This window comes from Bos grunniens, chromosome 3 (assembly GCF_055505025.1).
Source record: "Bos grunniens cultivar Pamir isolate PY7600 chromosome 3, Bosgru_T2T1.0, whole genome shotgun sequence".
Lineage (NCBI taxonomy): Eukaryota > Metazoa > Chordata > Mammalia > Artiodactyla > Bovidae > Bos > Bos grunniens.
Window position 1 is genome coordinate 22,086,354 of NC_141167.1, and position 7,627 is coordinate 22,093,980.

Consider the following 7,627-nt stretch of genomic DNA (forward strand, 5'->3'; position numbering starts at 1 on the left):
TGCCTGTGTTATCTTATTTAACATTGTGATGTTGCACAGAACTGGAGTTGAAGTCTGTAGGAACATCTAGCTGTGGAGTACCTTACAAGACAACATGGCTCATTTTCATTTGTCCAATGCAACTGAAAATTCTACTTTTTCTTTTATTTAAACCCTCCAATAGGTTAATACACGCTGAGGCTATGGATGCTTATGTATTTTCTTAAGTTTGCAGTGACTTGTCTGTGTGAATATCCCTATCTTCCATCTTAAGAGATGAGAGAATATAAATTTGAAATACAGTGAAAGATAACCACTACTGAAATATGAGAGTCTTAGTTTTTTGTTTTGATTTTTAAAATTGGGATCGTGTAATTAAGGTTTTGGAAATTTTATTAAAATCTCTTGCTTTAGTTGCCTTTTATAGCCGTCAGTTTCTTAAAGCAAGTTTCCTTTCTGAGTTATTGTTTTCATCCTGTTGCTTATTAATCATCTGCTTCATCTAGATGGGGAAACAGTGGAAACACTGTCAGACTTTATTTTTCTGGGCTCCAAAATCACTGCAGATGGTGACTGCAGCCATGAAATTAAAAGACGCTTACTCCTTGGAAGGGAAGTTATGACCAACCTAGATAGCATATTGAAAAGCAGAGACATTACTTTGCCAACAAAGGTCCATCTAGTCAAGGCTATAGTTTTTCCTGTGGTCATGTATGGATGTGAGAGTTGGACTGTGAAGAAGGCTGAGAGCTGAAGAATTGATGCTTTTGAAGTGTGGTGTTGGAGAAGACTCTTGAGAGTCCCTTGGACTGCAAGGAGATCCAACCAGTCCATTCTGAAGGAGATCAGCCCTGGGATTTCTTTGGAGGGAATGATGCTGAAGCTGAAACTCCAGTACTTTGGCCACCTCATGAGAAGAGTTGACTCATTGGAAAAGACCCTGATACTGGGAAGGATTGGGGGCAGGAGGAGAAGGGGACGACAGAGGATGAGATGGCTGGATGGCATCACTGACTCGATGGACGTGAGTCTGAGTGAACTCCGGGAGATAGTGATGGACAGGGAGTCCTGGCATGCTGCGATTCATGGGGTTGTGAAGAGTCGGACACGACTGAGCAACTGAACTGAACTGAACTGAACTGAACTGAATGGATGTATATGTATATGTGTATACCCCATTATTTTAATTATTGCTTGCCTGATTTTGTAACTGCCATTTGTCTGGCAGTCATCTTTAGTTTCTCATTTTGGGATATTTGTTTTAATCTCACTTAATGCCATAACAAACCACTTGTGGAATCTTTGTTCCTCTCTAGAGATCAAGCCCTGAGCCTTTGAAGAAGGAACACTGACTCCAAGACACTAGACTACCAGTGAACTGAACCTAGTGGGTATCAAACAGTGAGAACTCACACAAAGGAAACCACTTGAGTACAAGACTTGGCATCAGCTAACCACCAATAGCACCCTGTGCAGGATGCCTCATCTAAACAACAAACAAATAGGCCAATATCACTGATGAACATAGATGCAAAAATCCTTAACAAAATTCTAGCAAACAGAATCCAACAACATATTAACAAGATCATACATCATGACCAAGTGGGCTTTATCTCAGGAATGCAAGGATTCTTTAATATTTGCAAATCAATCAATGTAATACATCACATTAACAAATTGAAAGATAAAAACCATATGATTATTTCAATAGATACAGAGAAAGCTTTTGACAAAATTCAACATCAATTTATGATAAAAACCCTCCAGAAAGCAGGCAGAGAAGGAACATACCTCAACATAATAAAAGCTATATACGACAAACCCACAGCAAACATTATCCTCAATGGTGAAAACTTAAAGCATTTCCCCTAAAGAAAGGAACAAGGCAAGGGTGCCCACTCTCACCACTACTATTCAACATAGTTTTGGAAGTTTTGGCTACAGCAGTCAGAGCAAAAAAAGAAATAAAAGGAATCCAGATTGGAAAAGAAGTAAAACTCTCACTGTTTGCACATGACATGATCCTCTACACAGAAAACCCTAATGCCAACATCTGCTGGATCATGGAAAAAGCAAGAGAGTTCCAGAAAAACAACTATTTCTGCTTTATTGACTATGTCAAAGCCTTTGACTGTGTGGATCACAATAAACTGTGGAAAATTCTGAAAGAGATAGGAATACCAGACCACCTGATCTGCCTCTTGAGAAACCTATATGCGGGCCAGGAAGCAACAGTTAGAACTGGACATTGAACAACAGACTGGTTCCAAATAGGAAAAGGAGTATGTCAAGGCTGTATATTGTAATCCTGCTTATTTAACTTCTATGCAGAGTACATCATGAGAGATGCTGGGCTGGAAGAAGCACAAGCTGGAATCAAGACTGCTGGGAGAAATATCAATAACCTCAGAAATGCAGATGACACCACCCTTATGGCAAAAAGTGAAGAGGAACTCAAAAGCCTCTTGATGAAAGTGAAAGTGGAGAGTGAAAAAGTTGGCTTAAAGCTCAACATTCAGAAAACGAAGATCATGGCATCTGGTCCCATCACTTCCTGGGAAATAGATGGGGAAACAGTGGAAACAGTGTCAGACTTTATTATTCTGGGCTCCAAAATCACTGCAGATGGTGACTGCAGCCATGAAAGTAAAAGACACTTACTCCTTGGAAGTTAAGTTATGACCAACCTAGATAGCATATTCAAAAGCAGAGACATTACTTTGCCAACAAAGGTCCGTCTAGTCAAGGCTATGGTTTTTCCAGTGGTCATGTATGGATGTGAGAGTTGGCCTGTGAAGAAAGCTGAGCGCCAAAGAATTGATGCTTTTGAACTGTGATGTTGGAGAAGACTCTTGAGAGTCCCTTGGGCTGCAAGGAGATCCAACCAGTCCATCCTAAAGGAGATCAGCCCTAGGTGTTCTTTGGAAGGAATGATGCTGAAGCTGAAACTCCAGTACTTTGGCCACCTCATGCGAAGAGTTGACTCATTGGAAAAGACTCTGATGCTGGGAGGGATTGGGGGCAGGAGGAAAAAGAGACGACTGAAGATGAGATGGCTGGATGGCATCACCAACTCGATAGACATGAGTTTGAGTTAACTCCGGGAGATAGTGATGGACAGGGAGGCCTGGCGTGCTGCGATTCAATGGGTCACAAAGAGTTGGACAAGACTGAGTGACTGAACTGAACTGAACCGAAAGACTCTACCAGAAAATTACTAGAGCTAATCAATGAATATAGTAAAGATGCAGGATATAAAATTAAAGTACAGAAATCCCTTGCATTCCTATACACTAACAATGAGAAAACAGAAAGAGAAATTAAGCAAACAATTCCATTCACCATTGCAAAGAAAAGAATAAAATACTTAGGAATATATCTACCTAAAGAAACAAAAGACCTATATATAGAAAACTATAAAACACTGGTGAAAAAAAAATCAAAGACACAAATAGATAGAGCAACGTACCATGTTCATGGATCGGAAGAATCAATATAGTGAAAATGAGTATACTACCCAAAGCAATCTATAGATTCAATGCAATCCCTATCAAGCTACCAGCAGTATTTTTCACAGAGCTAGAACAAATAATTTCACAATTTGTATAGAAATACAAAAAAACCTTGAATAGCCAAAGCAATCTTGAGAAAGAAGAATGGAACTGGAGGAATCAATCTGCCTGACTTCAGATTATACTACAAATCTACAGTCATCAAGAGAGTATGGTATTGGCACAAAGACAGAAATATAGATCAATGGAACAAAATAGAAAGCCCAGAGATAAACCCACGCACCTGTGGACACCTTATCTTTGACAAAGGAGGCAAGAATATACAATGGAGAAAAGACAATCTCTTTAACAAGTGGTGCTGGGAAAACTGGTCAACCACTTGTAAAAGAATGAAACTAGAACACTTTCTAGCACCATACACAAAAATAAACTCAAAATGGATTAAAGATATAAATGTAAGACCAGAAACTATAAAACTCTTAGAGGAGAACATAGGCAAAACACTCTCTGACATAAATCACAGCAGGATCCTTTATGACCCACCTCCCAGGGTAATAGAAACAAAAGCAAAAATAAACAAATGGGACCTAATTAAACTTAAAAGTTTGTTCACAATGAAGGAAACTATAAACAAGGTGAAAAGACAGCCTTCAGAATGGAAGAAAATAATAGTAAATGGAACAACTGACAAAGAATTAATTTCAAAAATGTACAAGCAGTGCCTGCAGCTCAATTCCAGAAAAATAAAGGACCCAATCAAAAAATGGGCCAAAGAACTAAACAGACATTTCTCCAAAGAAGACATACAGATGGCTAACAAACACAAGAAAAGATGCTCAACATCACTCATTATCAGAGAAATCAAAACCACATTGAGGTACCATCTCACACCAATCAGAATGGCTGCTATCCAAAAGTCTACAAACAGTAAATGCTGGAGAGGGTGTGGAGAAAAGGGCATCCTCTTACACTGTTGGTGGGAATGCAAACTAGTACAGCCACTATGGAGAACAATGTAGAGAGTCCTTGAAAAATTAGAAGAAGAACTGCCATCAGTTCAGTTCAGTCGCTCAGTCATGTCCGACTCTTCACAACCCCATGAATCGCAGCATGCCAGGCCTCCCTGTTCATCACCATCTCCCGGAGTTCACTCAGACTCACGTCCATCGAGTCAGTGATGCCATCTAGCCATCTCATCCTCTGTTGTCCCCTTCTCCTCCTGCCCGCAGTCCTTCCCAGCATCAGAGTCTTTTCCAATGAGTCAACTCTTCGCATGAGGTGGCCAAAGTACTGGAGTTTCAGCCTTAGCATCATTCCTTCCAAAGAAATCCCAGGGCTGATCTCCTTTAGGATGGACTGGTTGGATCTCCTTGCAGTCCAAGGGACTCTCAAGAGTCTTCTCCAACATCACAGTTCAAAAGCATCAATACTTTGGCACTCAGCTTTCTTCACAGTCCAACTCTCACATCCATACATGACCACTGGAAAAACCATAGCCTTGACTAGACGGACCTTTGTTGACAAAGTAATGTCTCTGCTTTTGAATATGCTATCTAGGTTGGACATAACTTTCCTTCCAAGGAGTAAGTGTCTTTTAATTTCATGGCTGTAGTCACCATCTGCAGTGATTTTGGAGCCCAGAAAAATAAAGTCTGACACTCTTTCCCCATCTATTTCCCAGGAAGTGATGGGACCAGATGCCATGACCTTCGTTTTCTGAATGTTGAGCTTTAAGCCAACTTTTTCACTCTCCACTTTCACTTTCATCAAGAGGCTTTTTAGTTCCTCTTTACCTTCTGCCATAAGGGTGGTGTCATCTGCATATCTGAGGTTATTGATACTTCTCTCGGCAATCTTGATTCCAGCTTGTGCTTCTTCCAGTCCAGTGTTTCTCATGATGTACTCTGCATAGAAGTTAAATAAGCAGAACTGCCATATGACCCAGGAATTCCACCGCTGGGCATACACACCAAGGAAACCAGAATTGAGAGAGATGCATGTACCCCAATGTTCATCACAGCACTGTTTATAATAGTCAGGACATGGAAGCAACCTAGATGTCCATCAGACGAACGGATAAGTAAGCTATGGTACATATACACAATGGAATATTACTCAGCCATTAAAAAGAATACATTTGAATCAGTTCTAATGAGGTGGATGAAACTGGAGCCTATTATACAGAGTGAAGTAAGCCAGAAAGAAAAACAACAATACACTTTTAACTCATATATATGGAATTTAGAAAGATGGTAACGATAACCCTATATGTGAGAAAGCAAAAGAGACACAGATGTATAGAAGTCTTTTGGACTCTGTGGGAGAAGGCGAGGATAGGATGATCTGAGAGAATAGCATTGAAACATGTATGTTATCATATGTGAAACATATCGCCTGTCCAGGTTCAATGCATGAGACAGGGTGCTCAGGGCTGGTGCACTGGGATGACCCAGAGGGATGGTATGGGGAGGGAGGGGGGAGGAGGGTTCCGGATGGGGAATACATGTAAACCCATGGCTGATTCATGTCAATGTATGGCAAAAACCACTACAATATTGTAAAGTAATTAGCCTCCAATTAGAATAAATTAATTAAAAAATAAACAACAAACAAAACAAAAATACAAACCCGATCATCAGCAGACATTACCACCTCACTCAGCCTTGCCCATCAGAGGAAAAACAAACTAGTAAACAAACAAACAAAAACTCAGCACAAATCTCACCCTATAAGAAGCTTACACAAACCATTGGACCAACCTTAGAGGGCAGAAACCAAAAGGAAGAACAAATTCAACCTTGAAGCCTGGGAAAAGGAGGCCTCAAACATAATAAGTTAAAAAAATAATGAAAAGGCAGAGAAATACTACACAAATGAAGGAATGAACTAGAAACACAGAAGTCCAAATAAATCAAGAGGAAATAGGCAAACTACCTGAAAACAAATTCAGAATAATGATAGTAAAGATGATCAAAAACCTTGAAGGCAAAATGGAGGAAATGCAAGAATCAATTAACAAAGACCTAGAAGAATTAAAGAATAAACATGCAGAGACAAACAACACAATTACTGAAATTTAAAGTACTCTAGAAAGAATCAATAGTAGAATATCTGAAGCTGAAGAATGAATCAGTGGGCTGGAAGATAAAATGGTGGAAATAACTTCTGAAGAGCAGAATACAGTAAAAAGAATGAAAATAACTGAGGATAGTCTCAGAGACCTCTGGGGCAATATCAAATGAACCAATATTCAAATAATTGGGGTCCCAGAACAAGAAGAGAAAAAGAAAGGATATGAGAAAATTTTTGAAGAGATTATCATTGAAAATTTCCCCAACATGGAAAAGGAAATAGTCAATCAAAGGCACAAAGAGTCCCATACAGGATAAACCTAAGGAGAAACATGTCAAGGCACATACTAATCAAACTAACAAAGACAAAACACAAAGAATACTAAAAGCAGCAAGGGAGAAGGAACAAGTAACATACAAGGGAAACCCCACATGCTTAACAGCTGATCTTTCAGCAGAAACTCTGCAGGCCAGAAGGGGATGGCAGGATATATTTAAAGTACTGAAAGGGGAAAATCTACAACCAAGACTACTGTACCTGGCAAGGCTCTCATTCAAAATTGATGGAGAAATCAAAAGCTTTTCAGACAATCAAAAGTTAAGAGAATTCAGTACCACCAAACCAGCTTAACAACAAATGTTAAATGGACTTATATAGTCAAGAAATACAAGAAAAGAAAAAAGATCTACAAAATCAACCCCCCCAAAATTAAGAAAATGGCAATAGGAACATATATATCAATAATTACTTTAAATGTAAATGGATTAAATGCTCCAATGAAAAGACACAGACTGGCTGAATGGATACAAAAACACGACCCATTTATATGCTGTCTACAAGAAACCCACTTTAGACCTCAAGACACATATAGACTGAAAGAGAGAAGATGGAAAAATATATTCCATGCAAATGGGAAGCAAAAGAAAGCTGGAATAGCAGTCTTCATATCAGACAAAATAGAGCTTAAAATAAAGAAAATTACAAGAGATAAGGAAGAACATTACATAATGATATAGGGATCAGTCCAAGAGGAAGACATAACAATTGTAAATATCTGTGTACCC